Consider the following 23,259-nt stretch of genomic DNA (forward strand, 5'->3'; position numbering starts at 1 on the left):
TGGTACTCAGGGGGGCAGAAATGTCCCCCCACCAGGAGGCACCAGTAATAAGGGGGGCAGAAATGTCTACCACCACCAGGCACAAGAAATCAGAGGGACAGAAATGTCCCCAACCAGAAGTTCCAGTAATCAAGGGACTGAATGTCCCCTACCAAGAGGCACCAGTAATCAGGGGGTAAGAAATGTCCCCCGCCAGAGGCAATAGTAATCAGGGGGGCAGAACTGTCCCCCACCATAGGCACCAGTAATCAGGGGGGCAAAATTTCCCTCACCAGGACATACCAGCAATCAGAGGGGCAGAAATGTCCCCCACCAGAGGAACCAGTATTCAGGGGGGTGAAATGTCCCACCACTAGGAGGCACCAGTAATCAGGGAGGGCAGAAATGTCCCCCACCAGGAGGGCACAGTGTTCAAGGGGCAGAAATGTCCCATACCAGAGGCACCAGTAATCAGGGGGGGGGTTGACATGTCTCCCATCAGGAGGTACCCTAATCGGGGGGGTAGAACTTTCCTACCCCACAAGGCACCAATAAAGAGGCACCAGTAATCAGGGGGGGCAGAAATGTCCTCCACCAGGAGGCTTTGGAAATAAGGGGGGCAGAAATGTCCCCCACCAGGAGGCACCAGTAATCAGGGGGGCACAAATATCTCCTCCAGAAGCTCCATTAATAAGGGGGACAGAAATGTCCCCCACCAGAGGCACCAGTATTCAGGGGAGCAGAAATGTCCCCAACCAGAGGCACCAGTATTCAGGGTGGCAGAAATGTTCCCCGAATAGGAGGCACCAGTAATCGGGGGCAGAAATGTCCCCAATCAGGAGGCACCAGTAACCAGGGGGGCAGAAATGTCCACCACCAGGAGGCTTTTGAAATCAGGGGGGCAGAAATGTCCCCCACCAGAGGCACCAGTAATAAGGGGGGACAGAAATGTCACCCACCAGGAGGCACCAGTAATCTTGGGGGCAGAAATGTCCCCCACCAGGAGGCTTTGGTAATCGGGGGCAGAAATGTCCCCCACCAGGAGGCACAAGTAATCAGCGGGGCAGAAACGTAACCCACCAGGAGGCACAAGTAATCAGGGGGGGCAGAAATGTCCCCCACCACAGGCACCAGTATTCAGGGGGGCAGAAGTATCCCCCACAAGAGGCACCAGTATTCAGGGTGGCAGAAATGTCCCCCGAATAGGAGGCACCAGTAAATAGGGGGGCAGAAATGTCCCCCACCAGGAGGCACCAGTACTCAGGGGCAGAAATGTTCCGCACCAGGAGGCTTTGAAAATGAGGGGGGCAAAAAATTCCCCCACCAGAAGCTCCGGTAATCAGGGGGACAGAAATGTCCCCCATCAAGAGGCACCAGTAATCAGGGAGGAAGAAATGTCCCCAACCAGAGGCACCAGTAGAAGGGGTGGGGCAGAAATGTCCCCCACCAGGGGACACCATTAATTTTCGGCTTTGGTAATCAGGGGGACATAAATGTCCCCCATCAGGCACCAGTAATCGGGGGGGCAGAAATGTCCCCCAACCGCAGGCACAAGTTATCAGGGGGGCAGAAATGTCCCCCACCACGAGGCACTGTAAATCAGAGGGGCAGAAATGTTCCCCACCACGAGGCACTGGAAATCAGGGGGGCAGAAATGTCCCCCTCACGAGGAACCAGTAATCAGGGGGGCAGAAATGTCCCCTAGCTCGAGGCAATAGTAGTCAGAGGGGCAGAAATGTCGCCCACCACGAGGCACTGTAAATCAGGGGGGCAGAAATGTCCCCCACCAGAGGCACCAGTAATCAGGGGGGCAGAAATATCCCCCACTAGAAGCTCCAGTAATCAGCAGGGGCAGAAATGTCCCCTTCCAAGTGGCACCACTAATCAGGGGGGGCAGAAATGTCCCCCACCAGGAGGCAACAGAAATCAGGGGGGCAGAAATGTCCCCCAGCTAGAGGCAACAGTAGTCAGGGGGGCAGAAATGTCCCCCACCACGAGGCACTGTAAATCAGGGGGGCAGAAATGTCCCCTACCACGAGGCACTGTAAATCAGGGGGGCAGAAATGTCCCCCATCACAAGGCACTGTAAATCAGTGGGGCAGAAATGTCCCTCTCACGGGGAACCAGTAATCAGTGAGGCAGAAATGTCCCTCAGCACAAGGCAAGAATAATCAGTGGGGCAGAATTGTCCCAGCACGAGGCAACTAATGAGGGGGGCAGAAATGTCCCCCAGCACGAGGCACTGGAAATCAGGGGGCAGAAATGTCCCCCTCACGAGGAACCAGTAATCAGGGGGGCAGAAATGTCCCCTAGCTTGAGGCAACAGTAGTCAGAGGGGCAGAAATGTCGCCCACCACGAGGCACTGGAAATCAGGGGGGCAGAAATGTCCCCCACCAGAGGCACCAGTAATCAGGGGGGCAGAAATGTCCTCCACTAGAAGCTCCAGTAATCAGCGGGGGCAGAAATGTCCCCTTCCAAGTGGCACCACTAATCAGGGGGGGCAGAAATGTCCCCCACCAGGAGGCAACAGAAATCAGGTGGGCAGAAATGTCCCTCTCACGAGGAACCAGTAATCAGTGGGGCAGAAATGTCCCTCACCACAAGGCAAGAATAATCAGTGGGGAAGAATTGTCCCAGCACGAGGCAACTAATGAGAGGGGCAGAAATGTCCCCCAACACGAGGCACTGGAAATCAGGGGGGGCATAAATGTCCCCCACCACGAGGCACTGGAAATCAGGGGGCAGAAATGTCCCCCAGCATGAGGCTTTGGAAATCAGAAGGGAAGAAATGTCCCCCACCACGAGGAAACAGAATTGAGGGGGGCAGAAAGTTCCCCAAGCACAAGGCACTAGTAATGAGGTGGGCAGTAATGTCACCCAGCGCGAGGCAATAGTAGTCAGGGGGGCAGAGATGTCCCCCACCACGAGGCACTGGAAATTATGGGGGCCGAAATGTCCCCCACAAAAGGCATTGGAAATCAGGGGGGGCATAAATGTCCCCCTCACGAGGAACCAGTAATCAGGGGGCAGAAATGTCCCGCAACTCAAGGCAACAGTAGTCAGGGGGGCAGAAATGTCCCCCACCACGAGACACTGTAAATCAGGGGGGCAGAAATGTCCCCCACCAGACGCACCAGTAATCAGGGGGTAGAAATGTCCCCCACTAGAAGCTCCAGTAATCGGGGGGGGGGCAGAAATGTCCTCCTCCACGTGGCACCACTAATCAGGGGGGGCAGAAATGTCCCCCACCTGGAGGCAACAGAAATCAGGGGGGCAGAAATGTCCCCCAGCTAGTGGCAACAGTAATCAGGGGGGCAGAAATGTCCCCACCAGGAATCTTTGGTAATCCGGGGGCAGAAATATCTCCCAGCACAGGACCAGTATTCGTCGGGGCAGATATGTCCCACACCAGGACGCACCAGTAATCAGGGGGACAAAAATGTCCCTCACCAGGAGGCAACAGAAATCAGGGGAGCAGAAATGTCCCACAGCAGGAGGCACCAGTATTCAGGAGGGCAAAAATGTCCCCCAAGTAGGAGGCAACAGTAATCAGGGGGGCAAAATGTCCATCCACTTGGAGGCAACTGTAATCAGGGGGGCAGAAATGTCCCCCATCCGGATGCACTAGTAATCAGGGGTGCAGAAATGTCCCCCACCTGGACGCTTTGGTAATCAGGGGTGCAGAAATGTCACCCACCGGGAGACTCCAGTATTCAGGGGGGCAGAAACGTCCCCCACCCGAGGCTCCAGTAATCAGAGGGCAGAAATGTCCCCAACAGAGGCACCAGTAATCAGGTTGGCCAAAAATGTCCCCCACCAGGAGGCACCAGTAATGAGAAGGGTCAAAAACGTCCCCAAGCAGGAGGAACCAATAATCAAGGGGGCAGAAATGTCCCCCAAAAGAGGTTCCAATTACCAGGAGGGCTGAAATGTCCCCCATCAGAGGCACCAGTAATCATGGTGGGCAGAAATGTTCCCCAACAGAGGCACCAGTATTCAGGGGGTCAGAAATGTCCCAGCACTAGGAGCACCAGTAATCAGGGGGACAGAAATGTCCCCCACCCAGAGGCACCAGTATTCAGGGCGTTAGAAATGTCCCCCACCAAGAGGCACGAGTAACGGGGGGGGGCAGAAATGTCCCTCACCAGGATGCAACACAAATCAGGGGGGCAGAAATGTCTCCCACCAGGAGGCACCTGTAATTCGGTGGCAGAAATGTCTCTCACCAGTAGGCAACAGAAATCAGGGGGGCAGAAATGTCCCCCACCAGGAGGCTTTGGTAATCAGGGGGGCAGAAATGTCCCCACCAAATGCACCAGTATTCAGGGTTGCAAAAATGTCCCCCACCAAGATCCAGTAATCAGGGGGTCAGAAATGTCCCCCGCCAGAGCAACAATAATCAGGGGGGCAGAAATGTCCCCCAACAGAGGCACCAGTAATCAGGGAGGCAGAAATGTCCCTCACCAGGAGCCAACAGCAATCAGGGGGGGCAGAAATGTCCCCCACCAAGAGGCTTTTGGTAACAGGGGGGCAGAAATGACCCCTACAAGAGGCACCAGTATTTGGGGGGCTGAAATGTCCCCCAACTACGGGCACCAGTAATCAGGGGGCAGAAATGTCCCCCACCAGGAGGCTTTGGTATCAGCGGGGCACAAATGTCCCCCACCAGAGGTTCCAGTAACCAGGGGGGCTGAAATGTCCCCCATCAGAGGCACCAGTAATCATGGGAGACAGAAATGTCCCCCACCAGGAGGCACCAGTAATCAGGGGGGCAGAAATGTCCCCCACCAGAAGCTCCAGTAATCAGGGGGACAGAAATGTCCCCTCAAAAGAGGCACCAGTTATCAGGGGGGCAGAAATATCCCCAACCAGAAGCACCAGTAATCAGGGGGGCAGAAATGTCCCTCACCAGGAGGCACCAGAAATTAGGGGGGCTGAAATGTCCCCCACCAGGAGGCTTTGGTAATCAGGGGGGCAGAAATGTCCCCCACCAGAGGCACCAGTATTCAGGGGGGCTGAAATGTTCCCCCACTAGGGGCACCAGTAATCACAGGGGCAGCAATGTCCCCCACCATGAGGCAACAGCATTCGGGCGGCATAAATGTCCCCACCATGTGTCAGAACTAATCCGGGGGCAGAACTGTCCCCCACCAGGAAGCAGCTGTGATCAGCATGGGACAAATATCCCACATCAGAGGCACCAGTAATCAGGGGGGGCAGAACTTTCCCACCCCACGAGGCACCAGTAATATGTGGGGAAGAAGTGTCGCCCAGCATGAGGCACCAGTAATCAGGGGGGACAGAAATACCCCCACCAGAGGCACCAGTATTCATGGAGCCAAAAATGTCCCACACCAGGAGTCACCAGTAATCAGGGGGGCAGAAATGAACCTCACCAGGAGAAAACAGAAATCAAAGGGGCAGAAATGTCCCCCACCAGGAGGCTTTGGTAATCAGGGGGGTAGATGTGTCCCCCATCAAATGCACCAGTATTGTGCTGGGCAGAAATGTCCCCCACCAGAGGCACCAGTAATGGGGGGGGAGAAATGTCCCCCACAGGAGGCTTTGGTAATCAGGGCGGAAGATGTGTCACCCACCAAAGGCACCAGTATTCAGGGGGGCAGAAATGTACCCACCAGTGGCACCAGTAATCAGAGGGGTAAGAAATATTCCCCACAGGGGGGCACCAGTAATCAGAAGGAGCAGAAATGTCCCCCACTAGAGGCACCAGTATGCAGGGGGGCAGAAATGTCCCCCCACTAGGAGGCACCAGAAATCAGGGGGGCAGAAATGTCCCCCACCCGGAGGCTTTGGTAATGAGGGGGGCAAAATGTCCCCCACCAGAGGCACCAGAAATCAGGGGGGGCAGAAATGTCCCCCACCAGGATGCACCAGTAATCAGGGGAGCAGAAATATCCCCCACCAGAAGCTCCAGTAATCTGGAGGACAGAAATGTCCCCCAAAAAGAGGCACCAGTTATCAGGGGGGCACAAATATCCCCAACCAGAGTCACCAGTAATCAGGGGGGCAGAAATGTCCCTCAACAGGAGGCACCAGAAATCAGGGGGGCTGAAATATTCCCCCACTAGGGGAACCAGTAATCACAGGGGCAGAAATGTCCCCCACCACGAGGCAACAGCATTCAGGGGGCAGAAATGTCCCCACCATCTGTCAGCACTAATCCGGGGGCAGAACTGTCCCCCACCAGGAAGCAGCTGTGATCAGCATGGGACAAATATCCCCCATCAAAGGCACCAGTAATCAGGGGGGGGCAGAACTTTCCCACCCCATGAGGCACCAGGTATATGTGGGGCAGAAATGTCGCCCACCAGGAGGTACCAGTAATCAGGGGGGCAGAAATGTCCCCAACCGAGGCACCAGTAATCAGGGGGGACAAAAATGTTCCCCAGCAGGAGGCAACAGTAATCAGGGGGGGCAAAAATGTCCCCCACCAGAAGGCACCAGTAATCAGGGGGGCAGAAATGTCCCCCCACTAGGAGTTACCAGAAATCAGGGGGGCAGAAATGTCCCCCACCCGGAGGCTTTGGTAATGAGGGGGGCAGAAATGTCCCCACCAGAGGCACCAGTAATCAGTGAAGGCAGAAATGTCCCCTACCAGGAGGCTTTGGTAATCAGGGGGGCAGAAATGTCCCCCACCATGTGTCAGCACTAATCGAGGAGCAGAACTGTCCCCCACCAGGAAGCAGCTGTAATCACCATGGCAGAAATATCCCCCATCAGAGGCACCAGTAATCAGGGGGGGCAGAACTTTTCCACCCCAAGAGGGACCAGTAATGAGGGGGCAGAAATGTCCCCCACCAGAGGAAAACGTAATCGGGGGGGGGGGCAGAAATGTCCGTAACAGAGGCACAAGTAATCAGAGGGGGCAGAAATGTCCCCCACCGGAGGCACCAGTATGCAGGGGGGCAAAAATGTCCCCCCACTAGGAGGCACCAGAAATCAGGGGGGCAGAAATGTCCCCCAGCTAGAGGCAAGAGTAATCAGTGGGGCAGAATTGTCCCCCAGCATGAGGCACTGGAAATCAGGAGGGCAGAAATGTCCCCCAGCACAAGGCACTGGAAATCAGGGGGGCAGAAATATCCCCCAACACGGGGCACTGGAAATCAGGGGGCAGAAATGTCCCCCACAATGAGGCACTGGAAATCAGGGGCAAAAATGTCCCCCACCAGGAGGCAACAGAAATCAGAAGGCAGAAATGTCCCCCAGCTAGAGGCAACAGTATTCAGGGGGGCTGAAATGTCCCCCACCACCAGGCACTGTAAATCACAGGGGCAGAAATGTCCCTCAACAGAGGCACCAGTAATCAGGGGGGCAGAAATGTCCCCCACCAAGAGGCAACAGAAATCAGAAGGCAGAAATGTCCCCCAGCTAGAGGCGACAGTAGTCAGGGGGGCTGAAATGTCCCCGACCACGAGGCACTGTAAATCACAGGGGCAGAAATGTCCCCCAACAGAGGCACCAGTAATCAGGGGGGCAGAAATGTCCCCCAACAAGAGGCAACAGAAATCAGGGGGGCAGAAATGTCCCCCACCAGGAGGCCTTGGAAATCAAGGGGGCAGAAATGTCCCCCTCAAGAGGAACGAGTAATCAGGGGGGTAGAAATGTCCCCCACAAAGAGACACTGGAAATCAGGGGGGCAGAAATGTCCCTCACCTCGAGGCACTGGAAATAAGGGGGGCAGAAATGTCCCCAACCATGAGGCACCAGTAATCGGGGGCAGAAACGACCCCCACCACGAGGAACCAGTAATGAAGGGGGAAGAAATGTCCCCCTTGACGAGGCTACAGAATTGAGGTGGGCAGAAATTTCCCCAGGCACAAGGCACTAGTAATGAGGGGGTCAGAAATGTACCCCAGCTCGAGGCAACAGTAGACAGGGGGGCAAAATGACCCCTACCATGAGGCACTGGAAATCAGGGGGGGCAGAAATGTACCCCACCATGAGGCACTGGAAATCAGGGGGGCAGAAATGTCCCCCGGCTCGAGGCAACAGTAGTCAGAGGGGCAGAAATGTCCCCCAAAACGAGGCACTGGAAATAAGGGTGGCAGAAATGTCCCCCACAACGAGATTGTGGAAATTAGGGAGGCAGAAATGTCCGCCAGGACGAAGCACTGGAAATCAGGGGGGCAGAAATATCCCCCAGCATGAGGCACTGGAAATCAGAAGGGAAGAAATGTCCCCCTCATGAGGAAGCGGTAATCAGGGGGGCAGAAATGTCCCCCGGCTTGAGGCAACAGTAGTCAGGGGGGCAGAAATGTCCCCAAAAACAAGGCACTGGAAATAAGGGGGGCAGAAATCTCCCCCAATATGAGGCACTGGAAATCAGGGAGGCAGAAATGTCCCCAGCAGGAGGTACCAGTAATCCTGGGGGATTAAAAGTCCCCCACCACGAGGAACCAGTAATCAGGGGGGCAGAAATGTCTCCCAACACGAGACACCAGTAATAAGGGGGGATAAAATGTTCCCCACCAAGAGGCAGCAGTAATGGGGGGCAGTAATGTTGCACACAAGGTGGCACCATAAATGTGGGGGGGAAGAAATGTCCGAGGAATCTAGACTCGAGGAATTAAGGGGCCAGAAATATCCAACCAGAAGGAGGAAACTAGGATCGGGGACAGAATTGTATCCCCACCATGAGCGAACAAGGATTCGAGAGCAGAAATGTCCCCATAAACTAGGAACCAGGTATGAGCAGGGGACAGAAATATCCCCCAACACGAGGCAGCAGTAATCGGGGGGCAGAAATGTCCCCCTCATGAGGAAACAATAGAGGGGGGCAGAAATGTCCCCAAAAACGAGGCACTGGAAAGCAGGGGGCAGAAATGTCCCCAATCTCAAGGCAACAATAGTCAGGGGGGCAGAAATGTCCCCGACCATGAGGCACTTGATATAAGGGGGGCAGAAATATCCCCCACCACGAGGCAACAGAATTGAGGGGGGCAGAAATTTCCCCAAGCACAAGGTACTAGTAATGAGGGGGGCAGAAATGTCCCCCATCTCGAGGCAACAGTAGACAGGGGGGCAGAAATGACCCCTACCACGAGGCACTAGAAATCAGGGGGGCAAAGTTGTCCCCCAGGACGAGGCACTGTAAATCAGGGGGGCAGAAATGTCCCCCACCACAAGGCACTGGAAATCAGGGGGGCAGAAATGTCCCCCACCATAAGGCACCGGTTATCAGGGTGTCAGAAATGTCCCCCACCACGAGGCCTTGGAAATCAAGGGGGCAGAAATGTCCCCCTCACGAGGAACGAGTAATCAGGGGGGCAGAAATGTCCCCCACCATGAGGCAAGAGTAATTAGGGGGGCAGAATTTTCCCCCAGCACAAGGTAACTAATGAGGGGGGCAGAAATGTCCCTCAGCACGAGACACTGTAAATCAGGGGGGCAGAAATGTCCCCCACCACGAGGCACCAGTAATCAGGGGGGCAGAAATGTCCCCCGTCTCGAGGCAACAGAATTGAGGGGGGCAGAAATTTCCCTAAGGACAAGGCACTAGTAAAGAGGGGGACAGAAATGTCCCCAAGGGCGAAGCAACAGTAGTCAGGGGGGCAGAAATGTCCCCCACCACGAGGCACTGGAAATCAGGTTGGCAGAAAAGTCCCCCGTAACGAGGCAACAGAAATGAGGGGGGTAGAAGTTTCCCCAAGCACAAGGCACTAGTAATGAGAGGGGCAGAAATGTCACCCAGTGCGAAAAACAGTAATCAAGGGGGCAGAAATTTCACCCACCACGAGTCACTGGAAATCACGGGGGCAGAAATGTCCCCCAACACGAGGTACCAGTTATCAGGGGGGCAGAAATGTCCCCCATCAGGAGGCACCAGTAATGCGGGGCAGAAATGTCCCCAGAAACTAGTAACCAGGAATTAAGGGGACAGAAATATTCCCCAAGTAGGCAACTAGGAACAGGGACTGAATTGTGTCCCCACCACGAGGGACCAAGGATTGGAGAGCAGAAATATCCCCCGAAACTAGGAACCCGGTATCAGGGGGGCAGAAATATCACCCACCAGTATTCACCAGTAATAATGGGGGAAGAAACGTCCCCCACCAGGAGGTATCAAAATAAGGGGGGCAGAAATGTCCCCCAACACGAGGCACCAGTAACCAGGGGGGCAGAAATGTCTCCCACCACGAGGCACCAGTAATTGGGGGATGAAATATTCCCCACCACGAGGCAGCAGTATCGGGGGGCAGAAATGTCCCCCTCACGAGGAAACAATTGAGGGGGGCACAAATGTCCCCCAAAACGAGGCACTGGAAAACAGTGGGGCAGAAATGTCCCCCAGAACGAGGCACTGGAAATCAGGGGGGCAGAAATGTCCCCCAGGACGAGGCACTGGAAATCAGGGGGGCAGAAATGTCCCCCAGCTCGAGGCAACAGTAGTCAGGGGGGCAGTAATGTCCCCCGTCACGAGGCAACAGAATTGAGGGGGGCAGAAATTTCCCGAAGGACAAGACACTAGTAATGAGGGGGGCAGAAATGTCCCCCAGCTCGAGGCAACAGTAGACAGGGGGGCAGAAATGACCCCCACCATGAGGCACTGGAAATCAGGGGGGCAGAAATGTCCCCCAGCATGAGGCACTGGAAATCAGAAGGGCAGAAATGTCCCCCTCATGAGGAAGTAGTAATCAAAGGGGGCAGAAATGTCCCCTGGCTCGAGGCAACAGTCGTCAGGGGGGCAGAGATGTCCCCCAGCTCTAAGCACTGGAAATAAGGGGGGCAGAAATGTCCCCCAGTATGAGGCACTGGAAATCAGGGGGCAGAAATGTCCCCAAGCATGAGGCAACAACAGTCAGGGGGCAGAAATGTCCCCGAACATGAGGCACTTGAAATCAGGGGGCAGAAATATCCCCCACCACGAGGCACTGGAAATCTGGGGGGCAGAAATGTCCCCCACACGAGGCAACAGAATTGAGGGGGGCAGAAATTTCCCCAAGCACAAGGCACTAGTAATGAGGGGGGCAGAAATGTCCCCCACCACGAGGCACTGGAAATCAGGGGGGGCAAAAATGTCACCCAGCATGAGGCACTGGAAATCAGAAGGGAAGAAATGTCCCCCTCGTGAGGAACCAGTAATCTGGGGCAGAAATGTTCGCCGAATCAAGGCAACAGTGGTCAGGGGGGCAGAAATGTCTCCCAAAACGAGGCACTGGAAATAAGGGGGGCAGAAATGTCCCCAGTATGAGGCACTGGAAATCGGGGGGCAGAAATGTCCCCCACAATGATACACTGGATATCAGGGAGGCAGAAATGTCCCCCAGCTCGAGGCAACAGTAGTCAGGGGGGCAGAAATGTCTCCCAAAACGAGGCACTGGAAATAAGGGGGGCAGAAATGTCCCCAGTATGAGGCACTGGAAATCAGGGGGTCAGAAATGTCCCCAGCAGGAGGTACCAGTAATCCTGGGGGATGAAATGTCCCCCACCAGTAATCAGGGGGGCAGAAATGTCTCCCAACACGAGGCACCAGTAATAAGGGGGGATAAAATGTTCCCCACCATAAGGCAGCAGTAATGGGAGGCAGAAATGTCGCCCACCAGGCGGCACCATAAATGTTGGCGGGCAAAAATGTACCGAGAATCTAGACACGAGGAATTCAGGGGACAGAAATATTTAAACAGAAGGAGGGAACTATTAACGGGGACAGAATTGTATCCAAACCATGAGCGAACAAGGATTGGAGAGCAGAAATGTCCCCGTAAACTAGGAACCAGGTATGATCAGGGGACAGAAATATCCCAGAGCACGAGGCACCAGTATTCAGGGGGACAGAAACGTCCCCAACAACGAGGCACCAGCAACCAGGGTGGCAGAAATGACTCCCACCACGAGGCACCAGTAATTAGGGGGGATGAAATGTTCCCCACCACGAAGCAGCAGTAATTGGGGGGCAGAAATGTCCCACTCACAAGGAAACAATTGAGGGGGGCAGAAATGTCCCCCAAAACGAGGCACTGGAAAGCAGGGGGCAGAAATGTCCCCACTCTCGAGGCAAAAATAGTCAGGGGGGCAGAAATGTCCCTGACCATGAGGCACTTGAAATGGGAGGGGCAGAAATATCCCCCACCACTAGGCACTGGAAATCAGGGGGGCAGAAATGTCCCCCGTCAGGAGGCAACAGAATTGAGGGGGGCAGAAATTTCCCCAAGCACAAGGCACTAGTAATGAGGGGGCCAGAATTGTCCCCCAGCTCGAGGCAACAGTAGTAGACAGGGGGGCAGAAATGACCCCTACCACGAGGCACTGGAAATCAGGGGGGCAGAAATGTCCCCCAGCACGAGGCACTGGAAATCAGGGGGACAAAAATGTCCCCCACCACAAGGCACTGGAAATCAGGGGGGCAGAAATGTCCCCCAGCATGAGGCATTGGAAATCAGAAGGGAAGAAATGTCCCCCACATGAGGAACCAGTAATCAGGGGGGAAGAAATGTCTCCCAACACAAGGCACCAGTAATAAGGGAGGATAAAATGTTCCCCACCACGAGGCAGCAGTAATGGGGGGCAGTAATGTCCCCCACCCGGCGGCACCATAAATGGGGGGGCAAAAATGTCCCCCGAATCTAGAAACGTGGAATTAAGGGGCCAGAAATATTCAACCAAAAGGAGGCAACTCGGAAAGGGGACAGAATTGTATCCCCACCATGAGAGAACAAGGATTGGAGAGCAGAAATGTCCCCGTAAACTAGGAACCAGTTATGAGCAGGGGACAGAAATATCCCCCAACCCGAGGTACCAGTCATCAGGAGGGCAGAAATGTCCCCCATCAGGAGGCACCAGTAATGCGGGGCAGAAATGTCCCCAGAAACTAGTAACTAGGAATTAAGGGGACAGAAATATTCCCCAAGTAGGCAACTAGGAACAGGGACTGAATTGTTTCCCCACCTCGAGGGACCAACGATGGAGAGCAGAAATATCCCTCTAAACTAGGAACCAGAAATCAGGGGGGCAGAAATGTCCCCCAGCACGAGGCACCAGTATTCAGGGGGGCAGAAATGTCCCGAACAACGAGGCACCAGTAACCAGGAGGGCAGAAATGTCTCCCACCACTAGGCAAGTAATTAGGGGGGATGAAGTGTTCCCCACCACGAGACAGCAGTAATCGGGGGGCAGAAATGTCCCCCACCAGGTGGCACCATAAATGGGGGGGCAGAAATATCTGCGGAATCTAGACTCGCGCAATTAAGGGGCTAGAAATATCCAACCAGAAGGAGGAAACTAGGATCGGGGACAAAATCACCACCATGAGCGAACAAGGATTGGAGAGCAGATATGTCCCCCACCAGGAGGCACCATAAATTGGGGGGGGAGAAATATCCCCAGAATCTAGACACGAGGAATTAAGGGGACAGAAATATTTAACCAGAAGGAGGCAACTCGGAACGGGGACAGAATTGTATCCCCACCATGAACGAACAAGGATTGGAGAGCAGAAATGTCCCCGTAAACTAGGAACCAGTTATGAGCAGGGGACAGAAATATCCCCCAACACGAGGCACCAGTAATCATGGGGGCAGAAATGTCCCCCAGAATCGAGCACCAGTAATCACGGGTGCAAAAATGTCCCCCACAAGGAAGCACCAGTAATCAGGGGGGCAGAAATGTCGCCCAGCAGGAGGCACCAGTAATCAGGGGCACAGAAATGTACCACACATTGGGGCAGAGTAATCAAGGGGGCAGAAATGTCCCCCACCCTGGGGCTCCAGTATTCAGGGGGGCAGAAATGTCCCCCAACAGTGTGCACAGGTAATCAGGGGGGGCAGAAATATCCCACAGCCCGAGGCACCAGTAATGAGAGGGGCCGAAATGTCCCCAGCAGGAGGCTACAGAAATCAGGGGGCAAAAGTGTCCCCCACCAGGATTCTCCAGCAAAGAAGGTGGGCAGAAATGTCTCCCACCAAGATGCACCAGTAATCAGGGGGGATGAAATGTTCCCCACCACGTGGCAGCAGTAATGGGGGGGCAGAAATGTACCCCACCAGGAGGGACCATAAATCGGGGCTGGGGTCAGAAATATCCCCAGAATCTAGACATTAGGAATTAAGGGGCCAGAAATATCAAACCAGAAGGAGGCAACTAGGAACGGGGACAGAATTGTATCCCCACCATGAGCGAACAGGGATTGGAGAGCAGAAAAGTCCCCGTAAACTAGGAACCAGGTATGAGCGGGGACAGAAATATCCCCCAACAGGAGGCACCAGTCATCAGGGGGGCAGAAATGTCCCCTCACACGAGGCATCAGTAATCAGGGGGGCTGAAATGTCCCCCATCAGAAGGCACCAGAAATGTGGGGCAGAAATGTCCCCAGAAACTAGAAAGCATGAATTAAGGGGACAGAAATATTCCCCAAGGAGGCAACTAAAAACAGGGACTGAATTGTGTCCCCACCACAAGGGACCAAGGATTGGAGAGCAGAAATGTCCCCTAAACTAGGAACCCGGAATCAGAGGGGGCAGAAATATCCCCCACCAGGAGGAACCATATATGGGGGGGGCCCAGAATGTCCCCCCACCCCAGAATCTAGACACGAGGAATTAAGGGGCCAGAAAAATCAAACCAGAAGGAGGCAACTAGGAACGGGGACAGAATTGTATCCCCACCATGAACGAACAAGGATTGGAGAGCAGAAATGTCCCCGTAAACTAGGAACCAGGTATGAGCAGAGGACAGAAATATCCCCCAACAGGAGGCACCAGTAATCAGGGGGGCTGAAATGTCCCCCACCAGCGAGCACCTGTAATCAGGGGGCAAAAATGTCCCCCACATGGAAGCACCAGTAATCAGAGGGGCAGAAATGTCCCCCACCTCGGTGCACCAGTTATCAGTGGGATAGATGTGTACCACACATTTGGGCAGAGTAATCAAGGGGGCAGAAATGTCCCCCACCCTGGGGCTCCAGTATTCAGGGGGGCAGAAATGTCCCCCATCACGAGGCACCAGTATTCAGTGTGGCATAAATGTCTCCCACCAGGAGGCACCAGTAATTAGGGGGGATGAAATGTTCCCCACCACGAGGCAGCAGTAATGGGGGGGGAGAAATGTCCCCCACCAGGAGGCACCAAAAATTGGGGGGTAGAAATGTCCCCAGAAACTAGACACGAGGAATTAAGGGGACAGAAATATTTAACCAGAAGGAGGCAAGTAGGAACGGGGACAGAATTGTATCCCCACCATGAGCGAACAAGGATTGGAGAGCAGAAATGTCCCCGTAAACTAGGAACCAGGTATGAGCAGGGGACAGAAATATCTCCCAAAACGAGGCACCAGTAATCAGGGGGGCAGAAATGTCCCCCAGGTCAAGACAAGAGTAGTCAGGGCGGCAGAAATGTCCCCCACAACAAGACACAGGAAATCAAGGGGGCAGAAATGTCCCTCACCTCGAGGCACTGGAAATAAGGGGGGCAGAAATGTCCCCCACCATGAGGCACCAGTAATCAGGGGGGCAGAAACGTCCTCCACCACGAGGAACCAGAAATGAAGGGGGAAGAAATGTCCTCCGTGACGAGGCAACAGAATTGAGGGGGGCAGAAATGTCCCCACCACGAGGCACTGTAAATCAGGTTGGCAGAAATGTCCCCCACCATGAGGCACTGGAAATTCAGGGGGGCAGAAATGTCCCCTACCATGAGGCACTGGAAATCAGGGGTCAGAAATGTCCCCCACCATGAGCACTTGAAATCAGGGGGGAAGAAATGTCCCCCACAACAAGGCACTGGAAATCAGGGGGGCAGATATGTCCCCCAGGATGAGGCACTGGAAATCAGAAGGGAAGAAATGTCCCCCTCATGAGGAACCAGTAATCAGGGAGGCAGAAATGTCCCCCGGCTCGAGGCACTGGAAATAAGGGGGGTAGAAATGTCCCCCACCATGAGGCACCAGTAATCAGGGGGGCAGAAACGTCCCCCACCATGAGGAACCAGTAATGAAGGGGGAAGGAATGTCCCCTATGACGAGGCAACAGAATTGAGGGGGGCAGAAATGTCCCCCAGGAAAGGCACCTGTAATAAGGGGGGCAGAAATGTCCCCCACCACGAGGAACTAGTAATCAGGGGGGCATAAATGTCCCCCAGCTCGAGGCACTGGAAATCAGGGGGTCAGAAATGTCCCCCACCACGAGGCACTGGAAATCAGGGGGGCAGAAATGTCCCCCAGCATGACGCTTTGGAAATCAGAAGGGAAGAAATGTACCCCTCATGAGGAACCAGTAATCAGGGGGGCAGAAATGTCCCCCGGCTGAGGCAACAGTCGTCAGGGGGGCAGAGATGTCTCCCAGCTCCAGGAACTGGGAATAAGGGGGGCAGAAATGTCCCCCAGTATGAGGCACTGGAAATCAGGGGTGCAGAAATGTCCCCCACAATGAGACACTGGATATCAGGGGGGTAGAAATGTCCCCCAGCATGAGGCAATGGAAATCAGAAGGGAAGAAATGTCCCCCTCACGTGGAAACAATTGAGGGGGGCAGAAATGTCCCCAAAAACGAGGCATTGGAAAGCAGGGGGCAGAAATGTCCCCAATCTCGAGGCAACAATAGTCAGGAAGGCAGAAATGTCCCCGACCATGAGGCACTTGAAATCAGGGGGGCAGAAATATCCCCCACCACGAGGCAACAGAACTGAGGGGGGCAGAAATTTCCCCAAGCACATGGCACTAGTAATGAGGGGGACAGAAATGTCCCCCAGCTCGAGGCAACAAGAGTCAGGGGGGCAGAAATGTCCCCGACCATGAGGCAATGGAAATCAGGGGGGCAGAAATGTCCCCCAAGACGAGGCACTGGAAATCAGGGGGGCAGAAATGTCCCCCAGGATGAGGCCCTGGAAATCAGAAGGGAAGAAATGTCCCCCTCATGAGGAACCAGTAATCAGGGGGACAGAAATGTCCCCCGGCTCGAGGCACTGGAAATCAGGGGGGCAGAAATGTCCCTCACCACGAGGCACTGGAAATAAGGGGGGCAGAAATGTCCCCCACCATAAGGAACCATTAATGAAGGGGGAAGAAATGTCCCCACCACGAGGCACTGGGAATCGGGGGCAGAAATGTCCCCCAAAACGAGGCAGAAATGTCCTCCAGTAAGAGGAACTGGAATTCAGGGGGGCAGAAATGTCCCCAGCAGGAGGTACCGGCAATTCGGGGGATGAAAAGTCCCCCACCAAGAGGAACCAGTACTCAGGGGGGCAGAAATGTCTCCCAACACGAGGCACCAGTAATCAGGGGAGAAGAAATGTTCCACAACACGAGGCAGAGTAATGTGGGGGACAGAAATGTCGCCCACCAGGCGGCACCATAAATGTGGGGGGGCAGAAATGTCCAAAAAAATCTAGACTCGAGGAATTAAGGGGCCAGAAATATCAAACCAGAAGGAGGCAACTAGGATCGGGGACAGAATTGTATCCCCACCATGAGAAAACAAGAATTGGAGAGCAGAAATGTCCCCCACCAGGCGTCACCATAAATTGGGGGGGGGGCAGAAATGTCCCCAGAATGTACACACGAGGAATTAAGGGGCCAGAAATATCCAACCAAAAGGAGGCAACTAGGAACGGGGACAGAATTGTATCCCCACCATGAGCGAACAAGGATTGGACAGCAGAAATGTACCCATAAATTAGGAACCAGGTATGAGCAGGGGACAGAAATATCCCCTAACAGGAGGCACCAGTAATCAGGGGGGCAGAAATTCCCCCACTCTCGAGCACCAGTAATCAGGGTGGCAGAAATGTCCCCCACCATGAGGCACCAATAATGGGGGGCAGAAATGTCCCCAGAAACTAGAAACCAGTAATTAAGGGGACAGAAATATTCCCCAAGAAGGAGGCAACTAGGAACGGGGAATGAATTGTGTCCCCATCACGAGGGACCAAGGATTGGAGAGCAGAAATGTCCCCTAAACTAGGAACTAGGAATCAGGGGGGGCAGAAATATCCCCCACCACTAGTCACTAGTAATAATTCGGGAAGAAACGTCCCCCACCAGGAGGTATCAGTAATATGGGGGGCAGAAATGTCCGCCCGCACGTGGCACCAGTATTCAGGGGGACAGAAATGTCCCCAAAAACAAGGCACCAGTAACCAGGCGGGCAAAAATGTCTCCCACCATGAGGCACCAGTAATTAGGGGGGATGAAATATTCCCCACCCCGAGGCAGCAGTATCGGGGGGCAGAAATGTCCCCCTCACAAGGAAACAATTGAGGGGGCAGAAATGTCCCCCAGGACGAGGCACTGGAAAGCAGGGGGGCAGAAATGTCCCCCAGCATGAGGCACTGGAAATCAGAAGGGTAGAAATGTCCCCCTCATGAGGAACCAGTAATTAGGGAGACAGAAATGTCCCCCGGATCAAGGCAACAGTCGTCAGGGGGGCTAGATGTCCCCCAGCTCTAGGCACTGTTCATAAGGGGGGCAGAATTCTCCCCCAGTATGAGGCACTGGAAATCAGGGGGGCAGAAATGTCCCCCACAATGAGACACTGGATATCAGGGGGGCAGAAATGTCCCCCAGCACGAAGCACTGGTAATCAGAAGGGCAGAAATGTCCCCCTCATGAGGAAGCAGTAATCAGGGGGGCAGAAATGTTTCCCAGCTCAAGGCAACAGTAGTAAGGGGGGCAGAAATGTCCCCTCAAAACGAGGCACTGGAAATCAGGGGTGCAGAAATGTCCCCAGCAGGAGGTACCAGTAATCTTGGGGGATGAAATGTCCCCCACCACAAGGAACCAGCAATCAGGGGGGCAGAAATATCTCCCACCACGAGGCACCAGTAAACAAGGGGAATGAAATGTTCCCCACCACAAGGCAGCAGTAATGGGGAGCAGAAATGTACCCCACCAGGAGGGACCATAAATCGGGGCTGGGGGGCAGAAATGTCCCCAGAATCTAGACACGAGGAATTAAGGGGCCAGAAATATCAAACCAGAAGGAGGCAACTCGGAACGGGGACAGAATTGTATCCCCACCATGAGCGAACAAGGATTGGAGAGCAGATTTGTCCCCGTAAAGTAGGAACCAGGTATGAGCGGGGGACAGAAATATCCTCCAACCCGAGGCACCTGTAATCAGGGGGGCAGAAATGTCCCCCACCAGTGAGCACCTGTAATCAGGGGGGCAAAAATGTCCTCCAAAAAGAAGCACCAGTAATCAGGGGGGCAGAAATGTCCCCCAGCAGGAGGCACCTGTAATAGGGAGGCAGAAATGTCCCCCACCTCAGTGCACCAGTAATCAGGGGGATAGAAATGTACCACACATTGGGGCAGACTAATCAAGGGGGCAGAAATGTCCTCCACCCTGGGGCTTCAGTATTCAAGGGGGCGGAAATGTCCCCCAACAGTGTGCACAGGTAATCTGGGGGGCAGGAATGTCCCCCATCACGAGGCACCAGTATTCAGGGTGGCAGAAATGTCCCCCACCATGAGGCACCAGTAGTCAGGGGGGCATAAATGTCTCCCAACACGAGGCACCAGTAATTAGGGGGGATGAAATGTTCCCCACCATGAGGCAGCAGTAATCGGGGGCAGAAATGTCCCCCACCAGGAGGCACCATAAACTGGGGGGGGGGGGGAGAAATATCCCCAGAAACTAGACACGAGGAATTAAGAGGACAGAAATATTCAACCAGAATGAGGCAACTAGGAACGTGGACAGAATTGTATCCCCACCATGAGCGAACAAGGATTGGAGAGCGAAATGTCCCCTAAACTAGGAACCAGGTATGAGCGGGGGACAGAAATATCTCCCAACACGAGGCTCCAGTAATCAGGGGGGCAGAAATGTTCCCCACCAGCAGTGACCAGTAATCAGGGTGGCAGAAATTTCCCCACCACTAGGCACCAGTATTCAGGGGGAAGAAATGTCTCCCACCTTGGGGCTGCAGTAATCAGGGGGGCAGAAATGTCCCCCACCAGCAGGCACCAGTAATTCGGGATCAGAAATGTCCCCCCACCAGGAGGCACCAGTAATCAGGAGGCTAGAAATGTCCCCAACAAGGGGGCACCAGTAATGGGGGGCAGAAATGTCCCCACCACTAGGCACCAGTATTCAGGGGGCAAAAATGTCCCCCACTTGAGCACTAGTAATCAGGGGGACAGAAATATCCTACACTAAGAGATACCAGTAATCAAGGGGCAGAAATATCTTCCACCACGAGGCACCAGAAATCAGGGGTGCAGAAATGTCCCCCGCCTCGAGGCACAAGTAACGGGGGGGCAGAAATGTCCCCCACCACGAGGCACCCGTATAGGGGGGCAGAAATGTCCCCCACGGGGAGGCATCAGTAATCGGGGGGCATAAATGTCCACAACCAGAGTGCACCAGTAGTCGAGGGCAGAAATGTCCCCGACTTGGAGTCACCAGTAATCGGGGGGGCAGAAATGTCCCCACCAGGAGGCAACAGTAATCAGGGGGGCAGAAATATCTCCCACAAGGAGGCACTAGTAATCGGGGGGCAGAAATGTCCCCCAGCACGAGGCTCCTGAAAGGAGAGGAGCAGAATTGTCCTCCAGCACGAGGCTCCAGAAAAGACGGGAGTAGAAATGTCCCCATGCATGAGGCTCCTGAATTTAGGGGGGAAAACAATTTCCCCAACCAAGAGGCTCCTGTAATGAGGGGGGCAGAATTTTCCCCCACCAGGAGAAACCTGTAATCAGTGGGGCAGAAATGTCCCCCACCAGGAGGGAACAGTAATCAGGGGGGCAGGAATGTCCCCCACCAGGAGGGAACAGTAATCATGGGGTGGGGGCAGGAATGTCCCCCACCACGAGGCTCCAGTATTTGTGGGGGCAGAAATGTTTCCCGACACGAGGCTCCAGTAATCTGGTGCAGAAATGTCCCGCACCAGGAGGCACCAATTATTGGAGGGAAGAAATGTTTCCCGACACGATGCTCCAGTAATCAGGGGGCCTGAAATGTCTACCGCCATGAGGCACCAGTAATTCGGGGGGCAGAAATGTCCCTCGCCATGAAGCACCAGTAATCGGGGGCCAGAATTGTCCCCCTCCTCGAGGCACAAGTAACCAGGGGGCAGAAATTTCCCCCACCATGAGGCACCAGAAATATGGGGGGCAGAAATGTCCCCCGCCACAAGGCACCAGTAATCGGGGGGGCAGAAATGTTCCCCACCACGAGGCACCAGTAATGATGGGGGCAGAATTATCTCCCACAAGGAGGCACTAGTAATCGAGTGGCAGAAATGTCCCCCAACACGAGGCACCAGTAATGATGGGGGCAAAATGTCTCCCACAAGGGGACAGAAATGTCCCCAGAAACTAGAAACCAGGAATTTAGGGGACAGAAATATCCCCCTAGGAGGAGGCAACTAGGATCGGGGACAGAATAGTGTCCCCACCACGGGGGACCAAGAATTATGGAGCAGCAATTTCCCCCTAAACTAGGAACCAGGAATGAGGGCGGCAAAAATATACCCCACCTGGAGGCAGAAGTAATGGGGGGTGGGGGGGGCAGAAAAATCCCCCACCAGGAGGCAGCAGTAATCCTGGGACAGAGATGTACTCCACCAGGAGGCAGCAGGAGTCATGTGGCAGAAATATCCCCCAACAGGAGGCAGCAGTAATCCGGTGCAGAAAAATCCCCCACCACCTGGCACCAGTAATCTGGGGTTAGAAATGTCCCCCACCAGGAGGCACCAGTAATCTGGGGTGCAGAAATGTCCCCCACCTGGAGAAACCAGTAATCCGGGTGGCAGGAATGTCCCCCACCACGAGGCACCAGTAATCAGGGGGGCAGAAATGTTCCCCACCACGAGGCACCAGACATCAGGGGGCAGAAATGTCCTCCACAACTAGGGACCATGGATAGTTGGGAATAAATGGCCCCATCACTAGGTACCAGTAATCAGGGGGCAGAAGGATCGTCCCCAATAGGCACCAGATATCAGGGGGAGAAATTTTGCCCTATACTAGAATCAGAAATTAGGTTGAAAGAAAGAGGCAGAAATGTCCCCTACCTAGGAATGAGGAATTAGGGGGCAAAAACAGAAAAACAGCCCCCACCATTAGGCACCAGGGATCAGGGGACAGAAATGTCCCCATATAGTATGGACAAGGATTTAGGGGGACAGAAATGTCACCCCAAAAGAAGGCACCATGGATCCAGGATAGAATTGTGCCACAACCACAAGGCACCAGAATTTGGGGGTCAGAAGTGTTCCCCCATCACTAGAAACCAGAGATCAGGGGCCAAAATGTTTCCCCAACCTAGGCACCAGGGAGTTAGAGGGTGGCAGAAATGTCCTCCCCACTAGGCACCAGGGATTGGGGGCAGAAATTTCCCCTAAAATAGGCACAAGAGAGTGGGAGGGCAGAAATGTCCCTCCCACTAGGCAACAAAGAACGGGGGGGGGGCAGAAATATACCCCCACCACTAGGCACGAGTCCCCCACCACCACTAGGCACCACGGCCGGGGGGTGAAATATCCCCCCTCCACTAAGCACCAGTAAGGGGGGCAGAAACGTCCCCCACCGCTAGGCTCCAGGGGTCAGTGGATTCCTCAGTAGGACTCAAACCTCCGCCCCGAGGGCTCTCAAAGCCAAAGGTGGAGCTGGAACCCCCTGCCCAGTGAGCATTTCTGTGTCTGGGAAAGGCACCCCTGGAGCTGATGGGGCTGGACCCTCAGAGCTGCCACTCTCAGGCACTCTTTGGGGCCTTGAGGGTCCCGTGAGTTGGTGGCAGAGGAGAGAGGAAGGAGGAGGGCTGGCTCGCTCCCCTGACCGTCACTGTCCCTTTCCACCCGTCTCAATAAACGGATCCTACCAGGCTTGTGTGGTGTGTGGTAGGGGCAGGGCGGGCGGGGCTGGCGGGGGGAGGGCGCGAGCTTCTGAACTGTGGGAGCCTCTGCCATGGGGTGTCCGGGACTTCCGGGAATGGGGCTGGACCTGTCCGGAGCCTGTCACTCGCACGGCCCTGGCTGATGCCTGTCCCGGGACCCCAGCCATTCCCCTCGAAGGTCAGAGGTCTCCACAACGGTGCGTGCTAGGAGGGGGCAGGACGCTCGCACCCAGAACCCCGCCTTCCACTGCAGCAGGTCACGGCCTCCCCTCGGCCCTGGTGCCAGTCCCCTGGCCCCCACCTCCTGTCACCAGGGAGACCCCACCTTCCCCCTAGGCCACCCCCAAGTGTCCAGATCAGGTTTCTCAGGATGAGGACTTGAAAGTGCTCCTGCAGCTGGAGGATCCAAGGTGGTGTCCCCTCAGCCAGGGTCCCCTGATGCCACCCGTCCTGGCACTGGCAGAAAGACTGTGTCATCACCAGGAGCAGG

This window comes from Sorex araneus, chromosome 1 (genome assembly GCF_027595985.1).
Source record: "Sorex araneus isolate mSorAra2 chromosome 1, mSorAra2.pri, whole genome shotgun sequence".
NCBI lineage: Eukaryota > Metazoa > Chordata > Mammalia > Eulipotyphla > Soricidae > Sorex > Sorex araneus.